Source organism: Suricata suricatta, chromosome 2, assembly GCF_006229205.1.
Source record: "Suricata suricatta isolate VVHF042 chromosome 2, meerkat_22Aug2017_6uvM2_HiC, whole genome shotgun sequence".
Classification (NCBI taxonomy): Eukaryota; Metazoa; Chordata; class Mammalia; order Carnivora; family Herpestidae; genus Suricata; species Suricata suricatta.
In genome coordinates this window covers 114,653,765-114,676,496 of record NC_043701.1, presented here as the reverse complement: position 1 = coordinate 114,676,496, position 22,732 = coordinate 114,653,765, and the positions used below count along the sequence as shown (strand labels likewise).

Genomic DNA, 22,732 nt, shown 5'->3' with positions numbered 1-22,732 from the left:
ACGGGCACCCGCGCGGCGCTTCGGGACCGCGGGGAGCAGGCGCGCACCGACTCCTGCTCCGGAGGCTCCGGCGGGAGGCCGCGGGCGTGGCCGGGCAGCAGAGGTTTTTTCGGAATGCAGGGTGTGGCCCTCTAACACGGCGAAAAAGAAATGAGTCAGCCCGTGCAGTCCTAACCAATAAGCGTGTTCACTGGCGGCTAAGGCGGAACTTTCCTTTCTTGATTTATATCGGGCTTAGGCGCCCTTTGCAGCCTTTAAAACAAAACAAAAACAAAATCTTTTTCCTAACTTCGGCCTCTAACAACTTCAAGAAAATGGTGGATGGCTCTTTAAAGTCTCTTTCAAAACAGGAATTAATCTTGTTATGAAACACTTGATCAGTGCGTGTAGGTTTATTTCCACAGCTTTAAAGAAAAGTTCTTGAGTTAGGCCGTGATCCTGGATGTTAGGAGCCTGGGATCTGGGATCCCAGCAGACTGAGATCTGACCTCTGATACTGAATGCCTTTGGGAAGTTAATTATCTGCAGAGAAGGGGGATCAAATGCCCACCGGACGTGGTTTGTGGGGACAGCTCACATGTCCTAATACACGGACAGCATTCGGCACAGTGCTGTGCCGGACATAGAACGGGCACTCAAACAGTGCTGTCTAGTCCCTCTATGTTCTGAATCGGAATCACCAAAACTATGGACAAAGTAGCCTTTTTAAAAAGCTTCTTTTCAATGTTAAAATCTCCAAATAATTTTAGAGCTGAAATAGTACTTTGGTGTTGTTGTGTGGTCTGAGTCCTTTATTTAAGTGGTTAAAAAAAAAGGTTAAAGAGGAGTCCCTGGGTGGCTGGGTCTCTGCTCAGGTCACGATCTCAGGGTTTGGTTGGTGGGATGAAGGCCAGGGTTGGGCTGATTGGAGCCTGCTGGGGATTCTCTCTCTCCCTCTCTCTCTCTGCCCCTCCCCTGCTGGCCATTCTCTCTTTCTCTCTCTCTCAAAATAAACATTTTTTTTAATTAAAGAAACTTTTGATTTAGGATCCTTGGATTTGGTGTTATACAATAGGAATTTTACTACCAAAAAAAAAAAAAAAGCTTAAAATGGAAATGATTTCATTTATACCACAGTAAATCTACTGTCAAAAAAGTAAGGGAGCGCCTGGGTGGCTCTGTCGGTTAATTGGCTTCAGCTCAGGTAATGATCTCACAGTCTGTGGGTTCGAGCCCCGCGTTGGGCTCTGTGCTGACAGCTAGCTCAGAGCCTCGAGCCTGGTTCAGATTCTGTGTCTCCCTCTCTCTCTGACCCTCCGCTGCTTGCGCTCTCTCTCAAAAATAAATTAAAAAAAAAATTTTGTTTTAAAGTAAGAATGATTTTACAAATACTCATTCCATCTGGGTTACTGTGCCCTAAACATAATTCTTAAGTAAAAATATTTAAAGGAAACTTTAGGTAACTGGGAATTGGCAAATCACAGAAGACTCAAGAACCACCAGGTTCTGTGGACCAGTAAAGAAAGGAGTTGATGGTTAGTGGGAGTAGAGAGTTTTAGCAGAGTAAGAATTTTTTTTTAAGTTACAAATTAAACCTTCTTGGCTTTGGAGAAGACCTCCTGAATTTAATATTCTCATATTTGTTCAGACCCAGTATTCTATAGGCCAAAATTTCTTCAAAATACTCATTAGCAAAGATTAGATCTAAAGTGAGACCAAAGGCCCCTTCTAAAATGGGATTTTCTCCAAACCAGCATATTAGAGTGGAAAGAGTGGAGACACCAGGAGCCCGGAGCTGCAGCCCTCCCGCCAGCTCTGCCCATGAGCCACCAGCCAGCCAGTCCACGCAAACCACCTCATCATTCTGAAGGTCTCTAAGATTCTTCCACCTCACAGACCAACGTAGAAACCAAGGTAAGCTTATAACTGCACCCTCATGCTTAGCAAAGGCATAAATTCACCCACAGTCTAGATGATGACGCTGAAAATCTCTGTTGACTCTCACATACTGGCGATCTAACCATCCTGCATACTTGGATTTCAGTTCTGGAGTCAGCTGAGCCCTGCCCCTCTCCAGAGAATTCAGCATCAACAGGTGTAATGATGGTCTCCTAGTCTGTACTGTGTTCCCCATTCCTGGCTCACGCATGCATCCCCCTCTGCCAGCTCACCAAGGCTGAGTACCCCCTGAATGCCGTTCCAGTGGCCAGGTCCCTCCCCACCCCCCCCAACCCCTGCACCATGCTCCTAATGCAGCATCGCCAGCACCTGATAAACGTGAAAGCCCAGCGTGCACCATGTCATAAACCTTCCCTCTCTCTATCAATTAAACAACTGTGGTTTTATTGCAGGCATCAAAAAGAAAACATATGCTTTATAGGCAACTTTCCTCAAACAGTCATGCAAATTAATGTGTATTTTTAAGCACAGTGATTTTGTTTGTAAGACTATTGCAACCAGTTATACTGGCCAGACTGATCATATGTTGGCTGTTATACCATGAATAGCTGTTTTATATGAGAAGGACACACAACACACATACACACAAAATCTGTGGGAATGCGAGCCCCTCAAGAAACTTTACACCTACAATCTCAAAAATGCGACTGTTTTGTGTATAGATGTACACAGATGCACTGAGGTACATGAGAGAGGAAGGGAAAGTAGCCAGACAGGAAAGAAAGAGAGTTTAGTTTGTTTGTGCTGCCTCGGACCCTGTCAAACTTAAAACTCACAGGCTGGGTGCTCTTTCCAGACAGAAAGGCTTCATAAACATGTTCACCTGCAACTGTAACTTAAGGCACTTGAGAGACGGCTGCAGTGACCTCTATGCTTGGGAAATAAGCACACAGTCGCCAATGCTGTTGGATGTTCTCACCACAGAAAAAGGAGAACTGTTTCTAGGATGTCTTTTTTGCCTAAAGTTAAGACGCAAAGTACAGACTATCATCGTACAGTTCAAAGAAAGGGACCAGGAGTCCACGGGCCCCATGCCATGATTTCAACCATTCAAAAGCTAGCCTCCAGCTTTCTAACCGCCACCTTCAAGCTTAAAAACCCTCTGTCAAATAACCCAACTTCCCCCCAAGCAGCTGGCACAGTATGACCTCTGCACACAGGCTCCACCAGGTGCCCCGGGCTAATGACCTACACTTGCCCTTCATACTACTTGTCACCTTCCAGACACTTCCATTTCCTTGGAACCTCCTCACTGCCTCAAGCCTTGGAGAACTCTCCTTCCCCCCAAATGACTACAGACCTTATTCTTCATATCTCCATCACGGAACAGACTTCCAGAGCCCTAGCATCTTCCTTCTTCCCGAGACCCCTGACCTTTCTCTCCCACCAGAAAACAAAAGTCCATCTGAGAAACATGTTGAGTTTCAAAGGCCAAAGAGATTTTGAAGAAACAGCTGTCGTGGCTATACATGGTGTCTCAGTTCTACACCAGCCACAAAGCAGAAAGGAAAACTCTTCTTTGGACCTGCTACCGCATCGGGAATCAGCAACTTTTACGGCCGTTCAGACCAGCTGGCAAGCATAACGCAAGTAGCAGATGCATTTCTCTGCTCATTATGACATGTTCCAACAATACAGAGTGTCACTACTGAGAGCAAACCGGATGCTTCCTAAAGGGAAGCAGAGTTTACAAGAGTGTCATCACATCAAGTCTCAGTTCCTCCAACACCAGCCCAAGGAAGAAAACAGAGGCACCAAGTCATTTCATCTTCCCTTGCTGAAAGGAACACATGTGGATACATTTGCCAATCTTGCCAAAGTACCAATTCCTCCTTAACGACAAACATCTCTATCAATGTACATGGTACAGCCACGAACCTCCAACTGGTTACCTACCAGTGTCCCCAGCTAGAAATGGTAGCAAAACTACTAGAACCATCACGTGAATTCCTTTGTTTATTTATGTGGTTTAAAATCAAACATTATGTTTCCATTAGAACAAACACCAGTCAAGAGTCACTAATCCTCTGGGGCACCTGGGTGGCTAAGTTGGTTGAGCATCCAACTTCGGCTCAGGTCATGATCTCACAGTCCATCGGTTTGAGCCCCACATCTGCTCAGCTCAGAGCCTGGAGCCTGCATCAGATTCTGTGTCTCCCTCTCACTCTGCCCTTCCCCTGCTTGCTCTCTATCTCTCTCTCTCTCAAAAAAAAATAATAATAATAATAAAGACAAAAAAAAAGTCATTAACCCTCTTTCTCTCTTTTTCAGAAAGGTTTTATTTTAATCACCGGGTCCTCATCATAACAAGCGCATTCCTTAATCCCCATAATTTATTTCATCCATCCCCCCCACTTCCCTTCTGGTGACCATCAATGTATTCTAAGTCATTTTCTCTCTCTCTGTCTCTCTCTCTCTTTCTCTCTCTCTCTCACACACACACACACACACCCACACACACACAGTTACTAGCACCCTTTGATTTTGCTAATACATTTCTGCTTTTATGAGATGGAAATCAATTATCACCATTGTTCTCAAAAAGATATGTCCCAAGTCAGTTGTCCTGCTATGTAATTATGTTTATTATCATTGCCACGGCAAAGACCCAGCTTCCTCAGTATTCCAAGTCTGAACAACCCCATAAATGAGTCAGCATTCTTTAACTCGCAGGTAACAGAAATGGCACGTGAGCATCATGGGTAGGAGAGAGGCGGGCTGTGTGGACTGTAAGTAGCCCAGCAACAGGAAAGCCACAGAGCAGCTGGGCTTGAGGACACACTAGAAATGGACCTGGTAGGGCAAGATGGCATCTTCGCTTCCACCAACAGGGTCCCTTCTCCCGGCCTTCTTCTATTGCCCTCCCAGCTTTCCCACTAATAGGGACTATCCCATAGCAGAAATTTTTTTAAGATTCTCAGGAAAATCTCCCACTGGTCCCACTTGGGGCTATGTGCCCACCCGGTGGTCAAGGTCCCATGTTTGGCTGGTCCACACAGGAATGACATCAGTGGATTAGCGGGAAGGGTAGTACGTTCTCCAGAAGGAGACTTTACTTCTCAGAAGCATAAAGGGGGGCTCACTGGTCTGCCCCCAAAAACACCACCATCTGTCAAGAAACTCCATTTTATGTCTGAGCAAAAGGTTATCTAAACAGTCAGTCCTCAACCTGGTAATAAATTACATTCTAAAAAAAGTTCACTTCTAAAGTCTGAGGTCAATGAACTCTTAGGTGGCACTTGAAATGCATTTCACTAGAGATAAAATGTGGACGTTGGCTTCTCTGGCCAGTCTTTAAAAGCCTATTTAATTAATGATTGATCCAGCTATAACGTTAATAATATTTCTAATACTGTACTCAAACCTCATTCTTAACGTTGTTCCTACAGGAAAATGTAATTCCACCCAGAACAACAAAAACATTCTGAATTTGATTCATCTGCTGGGCATCTAGTCACGACAATGACTTCTACTGTACAGACACTATTTCCCATTTAGTGTGTACACAACACAGCAAGGCTGGTATTAACAGCCATACTGAGCCCACAAGGAAACTGGGAGTCAAGTAGGGTTTGATGCCTAAGGTCAACAGTTAAGGTGAGTCAGAGTCAGCGTCAAAGCCATATACATTTGGCCCCAAAGATGGGAGTTGTCATGTCTGATCCCCACTGATGCCAGACAGGTGTGGGCTTACAGCTGAGGAGACGGAGAGCTAGCATTTCAGACTCGGTGTAAATATCTAGATTCTCATGCAAAAAAGAGAAGGGACTAGTGGCCAGTTACTTTCAACAACCAGACATCTTCCCCAACCCTTCTCTGTGGTAGAACAGAAGAAACTATATTTTTCAGGGTGAGTCCTAAACTATACTGATGCTTTTATTTACATGAAAATCATCAGAAAATCAAAGGTCAATAAATAATGTCTTTAAAAAAAATTATTGCTCTGTTGAAAACAGAGGGCACTATCTGTTACAAATGCCCATTGAAGGTGTTTTAAAAGAAAATTAGAGTTGTGAAAATAACTAACGTGATTCAGTTATGCCAATATAAATGCAATGGATATGTTTAACACCATAAATGGTGTTTTATGTTTAAAAAATGTTTTGGTTATGTAGTATATAATACATACAAGAAAATACGTTTAACATATTTGTCAGGAAAGATGATATTAAAATCAACAATCATGAGCCAACCACCCAAACTTAGAAGCAGACCATTACCAATAAACCACAGTCATTCCTTGAGTGTTCCATCCATCTGAGGCTGATGACCTTTCCTTTCTACGCATATTGGACAAAAATGTTTGAAAGCCCTTGGTCCAAGATGGGACTTGAATAATAAATTCACCATGTGCCTTTTGAAATCAGAGTGGAGAGGTAGTCAGAAGTAACAAGACAGAAAGTAGCTGAATTCAATCAGAAAGAAAGGGAGTGGCCAAATCATGCACTCTTAGCCCAGACACTACTGGTCAGACAGACCTCTAGGAACTTCCGGTTTCCCTCCCTGGTCTGAAACCAGGACTAGTCACTAGGAACATGAAGTCAAGTCAGATCTCCTGAACACCTGTCATATTGTTAGACACGGGGTCTGAAATCTGACAGATAAACTCCAAATTATCTCAAACGGAGGTAAGGTATTACTTACTAAGCTCACACAGAGCCTTAACACATCACAGAAAATGAACGAGTAACTTCAGGGGGAGAAAAATCAACAAAAACAGTCAATAATTTACTGAGAGTTTAATTTTGTTGTAATAACATGGTAAGCAGTCTATACTATGAGGCAAAAATTTAAGATAGGTCATCTGTGAAGTTAAGCAGATGACAACATGTGTCAGAAGAAAGGACATGGACACTAATCTAGTGGATGAGTTGGTAAAAATGGTTTCACCACCAATGCATGTGGGGATTAAGGAAATCTAGCATTTAGTAGAAACCACACGGTGCAGTAAAAGCAGGCTGAGGGGGAGGGGAGAAAGGGGAAGATGAGCTTCGGTGAGCGAGAGCAAAGCCACTCCAAGGGCATCATGATGATGGTGTACGGCAAAAAGATTCACCTCTGTGAGCACAGCCTGCCAGTGACCATGTGACCCTGGTCTCTGTGACCCAACCACCTGCTTTGTTTTACTGCCACTGGACACACGGCATCCAGCTCAAAGATTCCTGAGGCTGGGGGCCGGGACTTGGATGATTTAAAACCTCCAGACGTCCAGCCCTTGGCCTGGGATATGTCCTATAAGTGATTGAAGAGAGAAATGAAGGAGTCGTTCATTGGGTCAACCCCAAATACCTACTTAAACACCTTACTGGGGCGCCTGGGTGGCTCAGTCGGTTAAGCGTCCGGCTTTGGCTCAGGTCATGATCTCACAGTTCGTGGGTTCGAGCCCCGCGTCGGATTCTGTGCTGACAGCTCAGATCCTGGAGCCTGCTTCAGATTCTGTGTCTCCCTCTCTCTCTGACCCTCCCCTGCTCGCGCTCTCTCTGTCTCTCAAAAATAAATAAAAAACAAAAAAAATTTAAAAAATAACAACACCTTACTGAAGTGGTAGCATCTGATGAAGGTTCACCTTTCAACGCGGGGATGAGACTGCAACAGGACAGCAGAATATATCGGTTCTGGCTATGTTATGCTGCGGTGTCAAAAAGTACTGACGACAGAGAAAGGTCTTATTTCTGGTTCCTGTTTGGTTCCTTGGAACTGAGCTGTGGCGCCCCCATGTGCTCTTCCCCAGGACCGAGGGGGAAGGAGCACCCCTCACTGGGATGTGCAGGTGTCCTGGTGAGGAGAGGACAGACACAACAGACCTCCTCTGCTGCTGGGGAACGGCATGGGTCACCACCGCTAGTCACACTTTTTCAGCCAAAACAAGTCCTACGGACAAGATGGCCATGGGGATCAACTGCCCCTGAGGTGGGAAAACAGAATTCCCCCAGAAAAATGGAGGGCGGCTAGGAAGCTCTCGCAATAACTATAACACAGTCTCCCACAAAGGGAAGGGAAAATGGCTCAAAACATGTTTTCTTCCCTTCAGTGATGACAAAAGAAGCCGTGCCCCCATGTCGCCTGTAAGGTATCACCTTCCCAGGGCCTCACAAGCCTCCCAGCAAAGTCCGTGGGCCCTCAGCTCCAGCATCAAGTCTGGTGTCTCTGCCCCAAAACCAGACTTTGAGACCTCTGTTTCACCTGCAAAATGGGGAGAATCCTACACTCTTCCCGAGAAGTTGTTTGAGAAAGGCTTTAGCAAAATGATGCATTTAAAATACAAGCAGGGGTACCTGGGTGACTCAGTCGGTTAAGTATCTGACTCTCGATTTCAGTTCAGGTTATGATCTTGCGGTTTTGTGGGTTCGAGGCCCACGTCAAGGTTCTGCGCTGACGGTGATGAACCCCCTTGGGATTCTCTCCCTCTCTCTGCCCCTCCCCCACTTGCACGCTCTCTCCAAATAAACTTTAAAAAATGAATAAGACACAAAAGCACATAAAGGCACTCAGTAAATATAAGATAGTATTATTAAATTATGATACTTTTCTCCTAGTCTATATCTTTCCCAAATTATCTTTAAATGTTATGGTTAAAAAGTCTATGAAGTACATATATTAATGATGTTTCCTTTGCTTTTCAAACCTGCTGATTCCTCTGCTCTCAGTTTTTTCTACACACACACACACACACACACACACACACACTCTCACACACACAACAACACACACACTTTCCTCTCCCCCTCTCTTCCCAACCTCCATTACTTGTTCACTCCTCAACTGGCTGGTTTCTTAAGGCTCTCAAGAAGTTTTGGAAAGCAGAACTATTAATTATCTATCATCTATAACTAATATCTAAGTATCCATTATCTATAACAATTAATCAATTCTTCCCCAAATAAAGGAAAACTGAAGATATCCAGAACCTTCACTGGAAGTAGGAGATATATTCCAATATGGCGCCCAGCAGAGGAGTAAAGGGCAACGGTGTGGCCTGGAGGACACCATCTCTCTTATCATGCTGCTCGACTCTGATTCCTGCCTTGCCCCCAGAACGAGATGCCCCTCCCACGCCTCTGCCTCATTGCTCACACTGCTCCTTCTAGCTACAGTGCTAAGCACTGCCCAACTCCGTTCCGAGTTCCTGCGCGCATGACCGGGGAAGCGCACCGTAATGCATTTACAGAGATGCATGGAGAGACGCACCACAATGCATCCATATCACAGTGTGCTATACAAGAACGGAAAGGTGAGCGGGACCAAAATGCCCACCACCAGCGGACTGGCTACATACAATACAGACCACGTGATTCATGAAATGCTGTATGACAATAACAAACACAATATAAGTGTGTATTTATTAATGTGGCGTGGTTTCTGTATACTGTCAACCAACTCAGGTATCAAAACAATACTTAAAACAAATCCATTTTAGGAAGAAAAAAAGTAGGCATCTAATCCAGGCTTCGAGACAGTATGGCAGAATACAAAACCAAACCAGAACAAACAACAACGTTACTAATGGTGTATCTGGTAGTGATAATATTAAGGAATGTTTCTAGTCTTAATAATTTTTTCACATTTTAAAGGTTCTTTCCAATTAGCATTGTTAACTTGTATAATTTTTAGGATCGGTATTTTGACTAAAAGGCATTACTCATGGGATACCTGGGTAGCTCAGTCAATTAGGCGCTGGACTCTTGATTTTGGCTCAGGTCATCATCTCGCAGTTCATGAGTTCGAGCCCCATTTTGGCCTCTGCACTGATGGTGTAGAGCCTGCTTGGGATTCTCGTTCCCTCTCTCTCTCTGCCCCCTGTCCCCAGGGCATGCACATGCAATCCCTCTCTCTCTCTCCCTCTCTCAAAACTAAATAAACTTAAAAAAACAAACAAATGGAAAAAGATATTACTCGTAAAACACTCACTTCAAATGTCATCTGCTTCTGAAACTCTCCCTGACCTCACTACTCCTGCCACACAGGTAGTTTCTTTCTCCTGTGAGTTTCCAGGGTAGTTAACATACCTCTAATGACATTGACTGCATTTGTTTTGAAATCACAGCTTTCTATGTTTGCACTTGATCAGTTCTTGATGTGGAATGATCTGTCTTATTTGTACTGGAATCCACCCCAATAACCCACAAGTCCTAAGTACCGAGCAAACTACTGAGCATGGTGACTGGACATCACGCAAGACTGTACCATTTACACGTCGGAAGACCACACACCTAACAGCTCCCTCATCAAACACTCATCTACACTGGAGATGTCCAGAAATGCATCAAGTCCATTCTGGGGAAAGAAATGATACATCAGAGTATTTTCTGCATGGTGAGGTTTCTCTGTTGGTTATTTTTCCCATGTCTGTTTTCACAGCAACCAAAGACACCCTTATTCAACTTGAGACATGGGTCAATATTTCCATTTTTAAAATATGTTTTAATGTTTATTTATTTACTTTTGAGAGAAAGAGAGAGAGAGAGAGAGAGAGAGCACAAGTGGGGGATGGACAGAGAGAGAATCTGAAGCAGGATCCAGGCTCTGAGCTGTCAGCAGAGAGCCTGATGCAGGGCTCAAACTCATGAACTATGAGATCATGACCTGAACCAAAGTCGATGCTTAACTGGCTGAGCCACCCAGGCGCCCCAAGACATGGGTCAATTATTTCTTATCCAGAGGCAAAGGTCTCTAATTTCTATCCATCAGTTTCTACTTGAAACAGACAAGAATTACTTTAGCAATAATCCAAGCCCGTCCTTGACTCAGTAGGAACTATAAATACCTATTGTTTTAGGAGGAAATAAGGGAAATAAATGTTTTAAGATTATGTAAGTCTGTTTCAGGGAACTGACACAAACGAATGTTTTGAAATATCCAAGGCAAATTTTTTTTTAAGGTTCAATGAAGAATGTGTTTTGAGAGCTAGGTGGGTGAGATTTAAAATAAAAACAACCACTGCAATCTTAGCTGTTCCTTAGCAATCTCGGGCTCCGATCGTTCCCTTCTAAAGGGCAAGCTAGCACACCAAACAAACTGCTCCTGGCAGAAACTCTGAGCAACCTGGTCCAGATTCCATTCGGCCCTCCATGCTCCTCCCCAAGATTTCCATCAAGCTCGCTGTGAGCCTGAAACTGCCCAGATACCGTCTTGTCTTGATTCTCTCCCTCTGTGGACAACTCACTTTCATTAAAGCTTCTTTTTTGAACAAAAGCAAAGCTACAAGCCACCGTGAGTGAGGAGCACCCCTGGGAGCTTGTCCCCGACGAGATGAGGACTTGGGAGCACAGTGAAGGGACAGAAGAAACTCGAAAGGGAGTCAGCAGCTGACTCCTCCACAAGCACGGTCACTGCACAGCAGGAGATGCGAGGGGTCCCGGAGCCAGTTATGACGGCAAGGCAGCGCCTGGGGGACTCCAGTCCCATATGTAAGAACAGAGGCAGACATGCTAAATCCACCTCAGGACCCATCTTCCATTCCAAAAGCTGTGTGTCCAGGACGGCTTATAGATGCAAAAGCAAACCTTGCTTTTATCAACCAAACCAAACTCTTACCGCCAGGGCTGAGACAGAAGAACTGTGGCTGAAACATGTCTTCACAGGAAACGTGCTGCCAGTGGTGTTATTTATATCAGTCCGCAGAGGGCAGACGGTTAGCTCTCGGGGGGTTTTGACAAGCCAGTTGTGAAACACAGCCATCATTAGAACTTGAATTATAGAAACATACAACTAATATAATTGAGGCTAGAGGCAAAGATAATAAATGGTCAGAACTCATCACTAGGGTATACGCTCCGGGTATCCTGTGCACGATTGTATGTGGCCGGTAGCAAAGTGTGTGGTGGTGTATTCCTGCCCGTCACGCTCAGCTCTGCCTGCAGTGACTTTGCTGGTGGTGAGACATCAGCCACACTTCCTAGTCCTCCCACACATGGGGGGGGGGGTATTTACACCACAGAAAGCTCCCTCTCCCCCCATCCTCCCTGCTGGCTGGGCCAAGTCCTAACATTTGTCTGCGTGTCAATTATCAATACCTCCAGTACTAACCCAGGGCTGCCAGACAGGAGCTAAGAAAGTTGAACTGGCCGATCGGACTCACAATATGGGCTTGGAAGCTGGACATCATGATACAGATATAAGGAAGGCAAGCGACTACAGAGGACCCTTCAATGACCCTGGGTCAGGGGCACCAACTTCCCGCGCAGTCAGAACTCCATGTATAGCTTTGACTCTCCAGAAACGTTAACTACGGATAGCCCGCTGCAGACTTGAAGCCTTACTGATAACATAGTCAATTAACACACATCTTGTATGTTACATGTACTATGTATTTTTACAGCAAAGCAAGCCAGAGAAAATGTTAGAGAGAAAATCCTAAGGAAGAGAAAATAAGTTTATTAAAGTACTGTACTGTAAAAAAAAAAATCCGTGGACAAGTAGACCTGGATGATTCAAACCCATGCTGTTGAACGGTTAGCCGTACTTTTATTGTAGCCCCAGTCATAGTACAAAGTACCCGCAGCCCTTTGCTTTATGAGCAGGATTATCAGATCCAATATACTGATGAGTCAAGTGAGGTTGAGGGGCTGAGTAACCACTAAAAAGTACAACAGCAAGACTCGGGCCTCCTAGTGGGTGACTCAGAAATACATAACATTTTCACTAGGCAACGCCAGGCACTGACATTATCATCATCATCATCATGAAACCAAAATCAACCACATTTAACTGTCAGATAACCAGCATCCATTAATGGCCACTGATGTATAAAAATGGAGATACACGACGAGGGTGCAGACAAGGAGCTCAATTTTATTCACAATCACCAAGTTCAAGTTTATTCATATTAACCTCCAAAAGGCACCCACGGAAAGTTGGTAAGAAATGGGAACCCCGGCAACTGAGGGGAACACGGATATCTTTAATGGAGAAGGGGTAATTCCGAGGTTGATATAAAAGGACTCCTCCCTCAATCCTTTAAATACTTGTTCTCTATCTACCCGACTGCTGTATCCAACTTAAAATGACACGCCTACCAGAAAGAATAATTGCTTGAATGTGAGCATGAGTTTTTTGAAGTGTTTGGGTATTTATTTTTTAAACATTTTCTCTTTCAGACTTTTCAGTTATTTGACTGTGCTGTGTGTGCTTTTGCTGTAGCTTCTTGCACAATATTCACCCAGTAATCAGGAGACTTCTAAAAGGCCAACAAAACTTTACTTACTGATTATTTAAGAAAATTCTTGTCATCTTGGCTTCCTAGAATGTACCCGCGTCTCCCTCGTGCCAGTGCATTCCCATCACCTGTCATGAGGAGAAAGGATCTGGTGAGATACAATCTCAGAAGGACCATTTCTGGGTTTCTATGTTCTCTTCTGCTCTTCGTAACCAAACCATGGAGAAAAATAGTCGTCTCTTCCTTTGCCCTCAAAATCAAAAAGGAAGGAGACAATTACAACACACAGAGAGAAAAACATAACCCCAAGAGGAAAAAAATGTAAAGAACACTGGGGTTTGGTTGGGGGAGAGAGCCCCTAAAATGTTCTCCCTTATGTTTTGGGGAAGAGATTTTAGTCTGCTGCCTGGGAGATAGCCGCATCAGAGTTTTCTCCCTCCCTGCCCTTCCCCTCATTGCACATTTCTCAAAGTGAGTGACAAATGTGTCTGGGGGGAGGGGGGTGAGTTCCAGACTCATGGGCTTAGTGCTCAGCCACTGCACTGGGTGGGGCAGCAAGGGACTCCCTCCAGCTTTCCACAAGGACAACAATGGCAGCTGGCTTCCCTCCAGCTGGTGCTGGAGGTCAAGGCTGCTGGAGTTGAACTTGTGTTTTAGTTTCAGAGAAGGAGGGAACTGAAGATTGTGAGGTCTCCAACCCTGCTTTAGCAGTAATTAAGTGGCCATGTGCATTGATTCCCATCCGGATCCTTGCTCCATTTCTCCAATTGTTTAACATTTAAAGAGTGGGAAAGATCAATCATGAAGGAATCCAAACCACCACCATCAACAGGACACTGCACGGATGAAACCTTGGCTCAAGGTCCCACCACTTCCTGGCACCTGACCTTGGGAAAGTCCATTCATCTGTTCCCAGCCCCAATATCTACTTTTCTGAAAGAGGACCAAATGCCCCCTAGTATACTGGGTGATTAAGAGGATTAAATCAGAAGAAAGATAAAATCTGCCAAGTCAAGCATGCTTTGATCCAACAAGAGTATTATCCCAGGAGCCAGATGCCCAATGCTCTACGATCAGACGTGCTAACTTATCCATGTGTACAATTCGAATATTGGAGTGTGTTACATGCTCAACAAAGTGCCTTCCTTCTTCTAAGAGCAAGACATTCAGGACAATGCTTTACCTTTCCATTGTGTCACTTTGTAACACTTCAGGGTCCACGACCTATGGACAGGAAGTTCTGCTTTCTTCCCCTTCACAGAAGAGCCCCAAACAAAAACACCCCACTTTTGCCAGGCAGGAAGCAACTATTGCTTATTTTACGTGAAGAATGTATAGCTCCATGTGGAAAAACCTTACAAAACAGGAACCCGTTTCTCTGAAGCGTCCGTGTTGTCATTCAGAGAGAAGAGACGCACATTAATTATAAATGGCTCCAGGCACTGAGATGCTGTGAGAGACACCAGCATCTGGCTTGTGGAACAGACAGAAGCCTCAAGTTATCCAAACCAGTAGGGTACGCGTGTGTGTGTATGTGTGTGACAGTAAGGGGGCATAAAGAAAGGAGAAAATGGACCAGATGCCACATAAATCCAGAGAGCCTCTTAGGAACAAAGAACTTTGCCCAGCAGGGAAGGACTGGAGAGTCAAGGGCTCAGAGATTGTACCCAACACAGCGAGGAAGAAATGCCATGCTCACCAGCTAGCAAGACTCTCTAGGCTGGTCACTTGGCACGAAGACTCTCAAAACCAGGGACAGTGGAGAAGGGGTTGACACAGGCTTGACCAACAGGCTGGAACTCCGCTCCTAACGTGCGCCCGCCAGGTGCTCTTTGCCGGGCTACCGAATCCTTCCGAGCCTCGGTTTCCAGGCCTGTAAGACAGGGACAATGACACGCAGTGTGGAGAGAAGTTAGGCATATACAGTGCCCACTGTAGAGTATGTCCCCCAACATGACAGCGACGGTTGGGTTTACTAAAGCACGTATGGCAGCCTATTAAATTCACAGCTGCAACTGCAATGATGGTTTAGAGCCCCTCAAATCCAGACTCTTTCCCCATGTGAACATTTTGGAGAGAGGTTCAAATCGGACTTTGGACAAGAGTGTCAAACTTTGTGAAGTTTCTCTGAAAGGCGGGTCCAATAAAAACACCTGTCTGAGGGGGCAGCCGGCACTCATGTGCACACAGAACGCCCTCGCTGCACTTGTGAGCAGTCTGCACGTCAGCGTGCGTTCCTTTCTTCGATGCTGGATTCCTGAAAGAGGGGATGAATCATTTCCATCAGTGCTAATTCTTCTGGTGTGCACTGTGATGCCAAGTTCTTGGCGGGCATCTGTGGGAAAGAAAAGCCACAGGGAGGATGGCTGGCGGCCCATCACCAAGGCAGCCTCACTTCCTGGCCTCATCAACAACAGTATGGATCTCTCAGCTGTGTTTTCCAGAAAAAAGAAAAAGACCCACAAGAGAGGCAACACCAACTTTTGTGTTTAAGTTTATTTATTTATCTTGAGAGACAGAGAAAGAGAGAGGATAAGTGGAGGAGATGCAGAAGGGGGGAGAGAGCGAGCGAGCACAAACATGAGTGGGGGAGGGGCAGAAAGAGAGAAAGGGAGAGAGAGAATCCCAAGCAGGCTCTGTACTGTCAGCACAGAGTCCATGTGGGGCTTGAAACCACGAACCATGACCTGAGCTGAAACCAAGAGCTGTACACTCAACCGATTAAGCCCCCCAGGTGCCCCAACATCAACTTTTAAACAAAACTTTCTAGGTGAATAACAGTGCTCCTTGACCCCATCTACACCATCCTGTTTGGGACTCACCCCAATGATGCTGACTGCTCGGAAAAAGTAGATTTTACCCTCAAAACCAGTACACAATGTGCATAAGACAATTTGTCTTGTTACAGGTTGAGCCTCTGTCTTTGCTTTAATGGAAAACAGTCTAATAGGTTCATGGGATGAAGTTCCTCCTCCAAGTCGGTACTTTGCCAGCACTGAATAAGCAACTTCCGCTGCTGACACTGATGAGCAGCCAGTCTGCAGTAGGCACGCTGAGCACTAGGGTCGGAGAGGCGTCGCACAGTGCTTGAGATGAAGTGTGTTTAGAAGAATGAAGCGCAGTACTGGTTTCACCAGAATATAAGCAATTAACGTAGCTGACGCACTTCAAGACAATAATCTGGATGTGGGACTCCTGGCCGAGCGTGCTGACAGCCCAGCGCTTCCGGATCCTGCTTCTCATACGATGAGGAAGTAGGTCGCCCACTTGAAGTCCCAGACACCAGGGGCTCAGCAAGGACGGCTCGCTGCACCCTTCCCTTCCATCTCTGCAGCAGGTCAGCAGAAGGAAGGAGGCAGAGGGGACGAGAAGCATGCTGCTGGTGAAGAGGGACAATGCACAGACAGGGCAGTGTCCATGCTCCCAGCCAACCTCGAGTGTGGCCAACTGCGGCCCCATGATCCTGTCTCTTACTACCCATGCCTGTGTTACACCCGCCCCGAGCAGGGAACGGCCTGTGATTCACTCGTCACCAACGGAATAAGCAAACACGACGAGATACATAGAGTTATGTCACGTAAGCCTGGAACGTCCATCCGTCCATTCAGCTGCAAGATTCCGTCCCTTGCTGGCCTTGAGGAAGAGACAATGAGGGCAGCCTCTGGCTCCCAGGTAAGGCGGGGCAGGCCCACAGTCCCAGGGTCCATAGGACACCACCCACAGTCCCACGAACTTAGAAGGAAACTTCCCCGGTCGAGCCTCACATAATACAGCAGCTCTGGCAGACGCCCCAACTGCAGCTCTAAACGTGTCCCCAGCCCAATCACAACCAGACTCCTGACTGGCAGAGGCCGTGAGACACTGGTCTGGGACAGCGCGTGCTCTGAGTACGCAGGTTCGCAGCAACAGTGTTCTGCGGCTCCAGGTGACGAATACGGAAGGGAAGGGCAGCAGGACAGACTGATGTACCCACAGACGCCTCTGAGAGAGGAGGGGAAGGGAGAGGGAGGCCCGGGGCCTGGGAGAGAGGCCTGCCCATCCACCATCTTGGACTCAGACTCAGAGACGCCCCTCTGACCACACATGTCCTCAGAGCCTGTTCCTGCCACACGGAGGACATAATGCAACACACGGACCAAGGAAGTAGCGGTCTTACAAATGGTGGTCTGGCCACCCAGCTGCCCTGCAGAGGCTACTGGTCAACATGCCGAGCACGAACACATTTAAAGCAGCAAGAAGATTATTTTTGAATATTTATTTATTTTTGACAGAGGGAGAGAGATAGAGCATGAGTGGGGGACGGGCAGAGAGAGACAGATACAGAATCCAAAGCAGGCTCCAGGCTCCGACCTGTCTGCACAGAGCCTGACGTGGAGCTCGAATCTGTGAACCGTGAGATCATGACCTGAGTCAAAGTTGGATGCTCAACTGACTGAGCTGCCCAGGAGCCCCCGGCAAGAGGATTTTGCTCATCATGGGAGCTATGCTGGGATCCTACCCCTCAGAAAACAATTTGAATGAAAGAGTGTTTCAAATGTGATATAAGAGACTTCAGCACTTTATGAAACTCATGTTCAGAGACACAAACTGGAGACTTTCTGAATTAGTGGTTTTGAAAACAGCATAAAAAGCAAAACATCCAAAGTTCCATCTAAATCTTGCAAATGTGGGTTCTTTAACAACCGAATGTAAATGTTCTTAAGGCCCCTGAGCAAGGACCAATAACTCTCACAAATTAACCGAAGGAGCGAACCCATGCAGAGCGTGTAGCTAAGACGGGACCGCTGGGCCGCAGACACACATGGCGGGGAGGCCTGCCACCGCGTCCCTTCTGAGCTGGGAAAGCCTCATTCGCCTTGCAGGCCTAGCCTCCAGTGACAGGTGACAACACACAGACCTAAACAGTCGAAGGGGCCAGCCTGTTCCAGGTCGCCCAGAAGCCCAAAACCTGGATCTCCTGTGTCCCCAACCCCTTGCTACCCCCGTCTACCCAACTCCAGCCCCAATCAGCAATGGTGACATCGGCGGTATCAGATATCCTGTGAGCGACACACCTGCAAAGACCTTTCCATGACACTATTAAGCTCCTACTTGGAAAGACTGAGCTCTGTGGCAAGAGAAAGACATGACCTTGAAGACACATTTGTATTAAACATTCATTTGCCAGAGAAAGGCCCAGTGTTTTCGGAGGAAATGGAGATGTCCCTAAAGTTGGCTGCCTTTTCTTATGAGTGATCTACTTCTAATCTTTTTAAATAAATATGAAGTAGGGAAGAGACACAGATGGCAGCAGAAGGGACACAGCAGGAGGGGAACAGGCCTGCCCCCAAGCCCACGGGCCCAGCCCACAGACACTCGGGGCTTCCCTCCGACGCCGGAGTGCTATGGTCGGAGCTGTGTATCAGGAGCCACTGATGGGAGCAAGCCACATTCCCTCGTGTCTCCGGCAGAAGTGACCTCGTCTGAACCAGCAAACACCGCACACGGGGGGCCCCCACATGTGTGGGAGGCTGTTAGGAACGCAGACCAGAGTTCCCTTTTCTCCTAGAAACGTCTGTGTTTAAGATAAATAGCAGCTTGCTCTTGTGTGTGATGACACGCACCTTCCCCAGCAGCGGGCGTTACCACAACAAAGGGGTGAGACTGGCATCCCGGGGTCACAGCCCTCCGGAGCTCCTGTCACAGGACAGCCAGAGAACAATTAAAAAAGAAAAAAGTGGTCACTCACCATTCTCCTTCCTAATCTTTTGCTCAGGACCAAGAATAAATACATGTTTAAAACAAGGCACGAATGGCTGCCTGCGTGGCTCAGTCGACTAAACGTCGGACTTCAGCTCAGGTCATGATCCTACAGTCTGTGAATTCGAGCCCCGAGTTGCGCTCTGTGCTGACAGCTTAGAGCCTGGGGCCTATCTTTGGATTCTGTGTCTCCCTCTCTCTGCCCGTCTCCCACTCACACTGTCTCTCTCTCTCTCTCTCTCTAAAAGATAAACATAAAAAATAAATTAAAATAAAATAAAACAAAGCAAGAAGAAATAAAGGCTCCTTTTCTTGCTTTGCGCCAATGGTCTTCTCTCCTCGGCATGAAGCTAACCCTCTATGGGTGTTACCCAGCCAGGACGGTGTGTAGCCTGCACGGTTTAAATGCACGTGAGGGCCCAGACACAGCATAACTAACACACAGACTGCTAAAACTAAAACGAAGTGCTTGCCACATGTGGGTCTCTTCTCTAAACGTCTCACACGCTAACTCCCTGACGTGGACAACAGCGTGATGAGGAGTGAGGATACTACCATCTGCCTGGCCTGACCAAAGAGGAAACTGAGGCAGACTTCCTGAGAACGCAGGCACAGCTATTCATGGACCACTCACTCAACAGAGGGCTGGCAGGGACCCCCTACTCCCTCTGGCCTCAGGTTTCTTCTGGAGCCTTCCCTGGGAGCAAGGAGTCATAAGAGCACATTTAAGCACGAGAAGTTTGGGAGAAAGGCCTGGACAAGTGGCCCACACAGTTAAGAGCAGTTCGGCTGTTCCCTGCCCCACAGCGAGGGGGAGACTGATCTCATGCACCCAAAACGCCAGAAAACCCGCTGAACTTTACTTCTAATTAAACCTCTGGAGGCTTAACCACCACTGGGCCGCCAACGGTCCCAAGATCGATGAGAAACAAGGGCGTCAGTCCAACTGTCCATCCTCACACGCCCTGACACAAGTCAAGTTCTAAAGTCCAAATGGATGGTGGCAAGATCTTTGGGGGAAAAGGTAAATCTTTCTTTTACAGAAAAGGAAACCCAAACCCAAAGGGATGCGAGAACTTAAGTGACTTCTGCAACAACGTGTCTGCAGAGGGAGTCCTTCGAGAACACTTCTAACTCGCCATCAGCTGGCATCTGAAAGACAAGGTCATTCCTCTACTGTCTTCTCTGTGTCCGATTAAAAACACAATCTCCTTTCCAAACGCATGAAATGCATGCAGCACCCTTCGCCGCTGGGCACCCTAATCTAAGTGGTCGAGAATTCCTGGGTGTCAGGAGCTGCATTATTTCCAAACAATGGCCAGGAGGTATATACCGTCTCCGGCCTGGCACAGCCTCAATTATTACCAGCTGCACGAGACTTCTACAGCAGAAAGTACCGGACAAAATTACTACCATGCTCTGTCATCTGGGCATAAAAAGGGCTCTAATTCCCTGACTTATCACTTGAACTTTCGTGTACTCTCAAAATGCAGTGTTTCTGGTTTTCAAAATACATTCAAAGGGCTTTCATTCAGTCATATTGATTTTTTGTGTGTGTGATGGAGATACTTTAATACAGATAACGTGAGCTTTGTGCTTTCCTATTCAAACCATATTTAATAATAGTTTCCTTGGTAATATCTGAGCAAGAATCTAAAAAAATGGGCCTCCTTTGTCCCACAATAAATTGAAAAACAACATTCCCTTTTCCCCATAGGTACTAAGGTGAAGTAAGCCAGCCATCTGGCACAGTCAGCTTTACGGAAGAGGACAAATCACAGATATGACAGCACTTACACCACCCTCATGGTTGGAACCCCATTTCCAGAAAAGGTACCTGAGGTTCAGAGGATTCGAGAAGCACAGGGACGTGCTTCGGGCAAGCTCCTTTCTAGTGGAGGGGCTCCGCTCCAGTCTTCTTGGAGCCAGAGCTGTGCTTTTTCTCCCCCGGGCCTCTAGAAAGTGAGATGTAATAGGAAGAGCTTCCAGACTGAGCAGTGGACAAAACATGGGGAGAAGGACTGAAAACAGAGACGGAGGTTGAGGCTGTGTGACACGAGACCACACGATGTTGGCCGCGTGTGTTAACTGGCTTGGCCTGAGGGAGGCGGTCAGAAAGGAGGGAAGACAGAACAAAACTGGACATTAAGAAAGACAAATGGTGGTCTGGGTATGGAGAGCATGAGAAGAAATAAATACCCACCCAAATGGAGAAACTGTGTGGGGTGCGTTTGGTTATGGATTGTGCCTAGGCCAGTGGCCAGCAAACATTTTCTGCTCGGGTCCGAGGAGTCTACAGGGCACACGGAATCTTCTGCAACTACGCACCTCTGGCATCGCCGTGTAAACGCATCTCAGATAACACATAAGTGAATGGACACGCCGTGTGCCAGTAAAACCGTATTTCTAACAACAGGTTTCAGGCCAGGCTTGGGACTTCCTGCTGCTGTCTGCCAGCCTCTGGCCTCGATGGTCACCTAGCCTCCATAGGAAACTGAAGAGATACTAAAGAAGCAAAGATGAAATGTGACAGCTAACATAAACTTCTGGGGTGACGTAATGGTCCCCTCACGTTGGGCCGTCCCCACAAGCACGAAACCTGTGGGGGCTCAGCCAGGCCAATGGATGAAGAGACTCGAGAGATGTGTGTGTTTGGTGTTAGCTCATCCCAAGTTATTAACATTCAAAGAACCAACCTGTAAAATATTGTGTCAATTATGACTCACGGAACGGATAAGCCCAGTCTTACCACATAACAACATGGATGCCATATTTTATGTGGACAATTATGGGACCTATCACCCCAATGTTCCCAAACTAACTATGGAAGAAAACTGTCAGGAAGAAGTGAGGCAACTGAATGAGTCCTGGTGTCCATCTTGGACAGCCCGCCCACCTGGAAAACATGGACTTCCTGTGCCATTTCCTTCCTTCCTTTTGCTCCTCACAAAAAGGTCAATCTGACCATCTTTTCCTCCAAGAAGCCCAGCTCAAACACCCCAGATGAGGTCAAGACACTTGCTCTGCACGCCTATGACACTCAACTTCTTCACTGCTCCTGGCATACCGATACTTCCTTCCTAGCTCAGCGTCTGCTTCCCTTCTCGACCATAAACTCCAGAAAGCTGCCTTGCTCAATGGCTCCGCACAAGGCTGGCAATGAGAGCTGCACTGAATAGGAGGCTTTGGTGTGTCAAGAGGCCGCTCTACACCGACACATACCCAGTCATCCTCAAATCAGCAGAGCGTGATTCTGCAGAGCAGCCTTGAAGCTTTCACAGCCTGTACCATGTACGATGGGATAAAGCCAGAGAGAAGACCATGTCCCAATGCCAGGAGGTGGTGTGGCCCCGCAGGCAGCAGAGGATGGGCAAGAAAACCGTTCCTAGGCATGTTAATGTAGAAGCGGCAAGGAGGCTTTCTCTCACTCTTATCAGTTACAGAAACACGTGTGCTTTTGGGTGATGATCAAACGTCACTTAACCTAGGCCCTGGGAAATTCAAAGCTACTTAGCTGGATGGATTTTAAGAAGTATCTGCACAATTTCTTTTTTGTTTCCATCCATACACACACGGCATGTGGAACAACACAAACAGCACAGAGCTGCCTGAGCTACAGGGGAAATAAAGCAGATTATAAAATAAATGTACTATGGTCCATTTGTGTGAATTAAAACAGAAAAAAAAAAAAAGCCAAAATGACATACGCCCTACAATGTGGAATGTGGTTGTACCTGGTAGAGGGATTTGGGTTAACTTAATTTTCTTCCTTCTTTATCTATCAGTACAGTTGACCCTTTAACTCAACAGGTCCCTTTACATGTGGACTTTTTTAGTAAATACAGTCCAGTACAGTAAATGTATTTTCTCTTCCTTATAGTTTTCTTAGTAACATTCTCT

At 46.4% G+C, this 22,732-nt stretch overlaps 1 protein-coding gene across 2 annotated transcripts in view; it reads right to left on the bottom strand.

The window, feature by feature from the left end:
• SGMS1 (sphingomyelin synthase 1) overlaps window positions 1-22,732 on the bottom strand; it is a 231,329-nt gene that overhangs the window by 93,289 nt on the left and 115,308 nt on the right. For both annotated transcript variants that reach the window (XM_029931707.1, XM_029931708.1), the window contains exons 4-5: window positions 14,793-14,966; window positions 13,142-13,221 (exon numbers count right to left, since the gene is read on the bottom strand). The gene's annotated coding sequence lies outside the window, so the exon portion shown is untranslated. The remainder of the gene's footprint in view (window positions 1-13,141; window positions 13,222-14,792; window positions 14,967-22,732) is intronic.